Source organism: Palaemon carinicauda, chromosome 13 (assembly GCF_036898095.1).
Source record: "Palaemon carinicauda isolate YSFRI2023 chromosome 13, ASM3689809v2, whole genome shotgun sequence".
In the NCBI taxonomy this organism is placed as follows: Eukaryota; Metazoa; Arthropoda; class Malacostraca; order Decapoda; family Palaemonidae; genus Palaemon; species Palaemon carinicauda.
Window position 1 is genome coordinate 120,595,653 of NC_090737.1, and position 5,000 is coordinate 120,600,652.

Sequence of the window (5,000 nt, forward strand, 5' to 3'; positions counted from 1 at the left end):
ATACTTACACAGTTTTACCTTTATTGGCATTAACCCTCTCCGGAAGCCATGTTTATCAACTGCGTTTATAACCAACATAGTCCTCAAACTACCCAGTATCTAATTCCTACTTATGTCACTAGAAGCAAAAAGGCTTCTCTTACGGAGTGTACCTCTCTTCCTTACCAAGGAGTCGAATCTGTGACATTTAGCGGCCAATCTTGTGCTGTATGTGTCTTTTCGTGTGGACATGTTAAATTGCTGCATTACGTAAATATTTCTATCCAGTGATTAGGTATCCAAATTGCTCAATTACGTTATTATTCTTATCCCGTGATTGGTTATCCAAATTGCTGCATTACCTTATTATTCTTATCCAGTGATTGGATATCCAAATTGCTGCATTAAGTAATTATGCTTATCCAGTGTTGGGTACCCAAATTGCTGCATTAGGTAAACATTAATATCCAGTGATTGGGCATCCAAATTGCTGCATTACGTAAACATTAATATCCAGTGATTGGGTATCCAAATTGCTGCATTACGTTATTATTCTTATCCAGTGATTGGATATCCAAATTGCTGCATTAAGTAATTATGCTTATCCAGTGATTGGGTATCCAAATTGCTGCATTACGTAAATACTAATATCCAGTGATTGGGTATCCAAATTGCTGCATTACATAAATATTAATATCCAGTGATTGGGTATCCAAATTGCTGCATTACATTATTATTCTTATCCACTGATTGGATATCCAAATTGCTGCATTACGTAATTATGCTTATCCAGTGATTGGGTATCCAAATTGCTGCATTACGTAAATACTCCTATCCATTGATTGGGTATCCAAATTGCTGCATTACGTAAATACTCCTATCCATTGATTGGGTATCCAAATTGCTGCAATACGTAAATATCAATATCCCGTGATTGGTTATCCAAATTGCTGCATTACCTTATTATTCTTATCCAGTGATTGGATATCCAAATTGCTGCATTAAGTAATTATGCTTATCCAGTGTTGGGTACCCAAATTGCTGCATTACGTAAACATTAATATCCAGTGATTGGGCATCCAAATTGCTGCATTACGTAAACATTAATATCCAGTGATTGGGTATCCAAATTGCTGCATTACGTTATCATTATTATCCAGTGATTGGATATCCAAATTGCTGCATTAAGTAATTATGCTTATCCAGTGATTGGGTATCCAAATTGCTGCATTACGTAAATACTAATGTCCAGTGATTGGGTATCCAAATTGCTGCATTACATAAATATTAATGTCCAGTGATTGGGTATCCAAATTGCTGCATTACATTATTATTCTTATCCACTGATTGGATATCCAAATTGCTGCATTACGTAATTATGCTTATCCAGTGATTGGCTATCCAAATTGCTGCATTACGTAAATACTCCTATCCATTGATTGGGTATACGAATTGCTGCATTACGTAAATACCCCTATCCATTGATTGGGTATCCAAATTGCTGCATTACGTAAATACTCCTATCCATTGATTGGGTATCCAAATTGCTGCAATACGTAAATATTAATATCCAGTGATTGGGTATCCAAATTGCTGCATTACATAAATATTCCTATCCAGTGATTAGGTGTCCAAATTGCTGCATTACGTAAATATTAATACCCAGTGGTTGGGTATCCAAATTGCTGCATTACATACATATTCCTATCCAGTGATTAGGTGTCCAAATTGCTGCATTACGTAAATATTAATATCCAGTGATTGGGTATCCAAATTGCTGCATTACGTAAATATTAATATCCAGTGGTTGGGTATCCAAATTGCTGCATTACATAAATATTCCTATCCAGTGATTTGGTGTCCAAAATGCTGCATTACATAAATATTCCTATCTAGTGATTGGGTATCCAAATTGCTGCAATACGTTATTATTCTTATCCAGTGATTAGATATCCAAATAGCTGCATTACGTTATTATTCTTATCCAGTGACTGGATATCCAAATTGCTGCAATACGTATTTATTCTTATCCAGTGATTGGATATCCAAATTGCTGCATTACGTAATTACGCTTATCCAGTGATTGGATATCCCAATTGCAGCATTACATTATTATTCTTATCCAGTGATTAGATATCCAAATAGCTGCATTACGTAATTATGCTTATCCAGTGATTAGATATCCAAATAGCTGCATTACGTTATTATTCTTATCCAGTGACTGGATATCCAAATTGCTGCATTACATTATTATTCTTATCCAGTGATTGGCTATCCAAATTGCTGCTTTACATTATTATTCTTATCCAGTGATTGGATACCCAAATTGCTGCTTTACGTTATTATTCTTATCCAGTGACTGGATATCCAAATTGCTGCAATACGTATTTATTCTTATCCAGTGATTGGATATCCAAATAGCTGCATTACGTAATTATGCTTATCCAGTGATTGGGTATTCAAATTGCTGTATTGCGTAATTATTCTTATCCATTGATTAGATATCCAAATAGCTGCATTACGTTATTATTCTTATCCAGTGACTGGATATCCAAATTACTGTAATACGTATTTATTCTTATCCAGTGATTGGGTATCCAGATTTCAGCATTACATTATCATTTTTATCCAGTGATTAGATATCCAAATAGCATTACGTAATTATGCTTATCCAGTGATTAGATATCCAAATTGCTGCATTACGTAATTATTCTTATCCATTGATTAGATATCCAAATAGCTGCATTACGTTATTATTCTTATCCAGTGACTGGATATCCAAATTGCTGCAATACGTATTTATTCTTATCCAGTGAATGGATATCCAAATTGCTGCATTACATTATTATTCTTATCCAGTGATTAGATATCCAAATAGCTACATTACGTTATTATTCTTATCCAGTGACTGGATATCCAAATTGCTGCATTACATTATTATTCTTATCCAGTGATTGGCTATCCAAATTGCTGCATTACATTATTATTCTTATCCAGTGATTGGATACCCAAATTGCTGCTTTACGTTATTATTCTTATCCAGTGATTGGATATCCAAATTGCTGCATCACGTAAATATTCCTATCCAATGATTGGATATCCATATTTCTGAATTACGTAAATATTCTTATCCAGTCATTGGGTATGAAAATTGCTGCATTAAGTAAATATTCTATCCATTGATTCGATATCCAAATTGCTGAATTACGTAGATATGCCTATCCAGTGATTGGGTATCCAAATTACAGCATTAAGTAAATATTCCTATCCAGTGATTGGATATCCAAATTGCTGCATTGCGTAGATATTCCTTTCCAGTTATTGGGTATCCAAATTGCTGCATTACGTAAATATTCCTATCCAGTGATTGGGTATCCAAATTGCTGCATTACGTAAATATTCCTTTCCAGTGATTCGGTATCTAAATTTCTAAATTACGTAAATATTTCCATCCAGTGATTGGGTATCCAAATTGCTGCATTGCGTGAATATATCTATTCAATGTTTGGATATCAAAGTTGCTGCATTACGTGAATATTTCTATCAAATGATTGGATATCCAAATCGCTACATTACGTAAATATCCTCATTTAGTGAGTGGGTCTCCTCGTTTGAGTCATAACAAAACCATAAAGAACAACAAATTGCATTGATAAAAAACAAAGTTATAAATAAAAAAAATGGCCTAATAAAACCAAGTACAATTAACCTACAAAATTAGAATTTTCCCTTCTGTTAGTTAGCAACAGATGGCTTTAGTAACCACTGCTTGCCTGGGGCCACATTCTCAAGGTTGTTGGTAAAGAGAGTAGCGAAAGCAAACAAGGAACAAGAACGTGAAAGAAATGATGAAAGTATGGGGGAATGAGTTGAAAGAAAATTGGGAGGAAAGGAGGGAATGAAGTGATGGGAAGTTTTCTTAAAAAAGATATTATCTAAGCTTTATTAAGTCTTGGGAGGAGATGAATTAACAGAATTACCTACATCTTAAACATAAGAGGAAATGAGAGAGAGAGAGAGAGAGAGAGAGAGAGAGAGAGAGAGAGAGAGAGAGAGAGAGAGAGAGAGAGAGAGAGAGAGAGAGAGAGAGAGAGAGAGAGTTGATAATGAAAATTCAAGAGAACAAAGCAATGCAAGATAAAACTCTTCAAGATAAATCTTGTCAAAAATAAATCTTGTTCAAGTCATTTAGACACAGACAAATAGAGCAAAGGGAAGAGAATAAGGATATCCAGATTATCACGTAAATATGTAGAAGGATTAATCCTTATCGTTCAATTTAATGGAAATCGCCTCTCCTGACGACGCAGACAGGCAGGAAGTATACATCGAATCCTCCTCCATTTCAAGGTGTCCCTTGTATCACCCAGCCAGTCATTGGCTCCTAGTTCCTTGATGGGTGTGTGTGGGGGGAGAAAAGGTGGGGAGGCACCACCCAACACCCCTTTAACACCGACCAAGTTCCAACCCTTTGCCGAAGAATGCATCCATCCCCGGAGGTCCCCCAGGTTGAGGCGCTGTCGGTGAGAGCTACCTTCGAGAGATCCAGGTCCGCCAGAGAGCGCCAGTCGGTTCTTGGATCTTGTGGTGTTTAAACGTGTGCTTATCTAGAGCCAAGTTCACCGGTGAGTAAAAGTGTTGCGGTTCCCTTTGGTTTTTCGTATTATGTCCTGCATGACTCTGCTCTGTCCTTCCTAGGATAATTAAACCAGAACGAAATGATCGGTTGGGCATGAAGTTCTCACTGACCGCTGTTTGGACGCGCAATTTGCTTTTTGGTATCAAGCACCTCTGCTCTTTCTGTTTCCGTCCGATAGTTTTGCAATTCACGAAGCTCGTTTGAGGTTATCCACAATATCAACAGAAAGGACTTTAAAGTTTGATTTAGTCATTGCATGACTCTACTCTTTGTTTCGTTATATGTCAAGCAAACTGGTGTCATTTGAATATTTTCTAATAATTTTCTTCGCATCACGGTAAATACGAGTATCATTACTCTAGTTTCTAGAAACAACCCTCTC

General features: G+C 36.1%; 1 protein-coding gene across 1 annotated transcript in view; it reads left to right on the forward strand.

Moving 5' to 3' along the window:
- Positions 1-4,471: 4,471 nt before the first annotated feature.
- LOC137652384 (uncharacterized) overlaps positions 4,472-5,000 on the forward strand; it is a 102,778-nt gene continuing 102,249 nt past the window's right edge. The window contains 1 exon segment of the mRNA XM_068385768.1: positions 4,472-4,604. The gene's annotated coding sequence lies outside the window, so the exon portion shown is untranslated.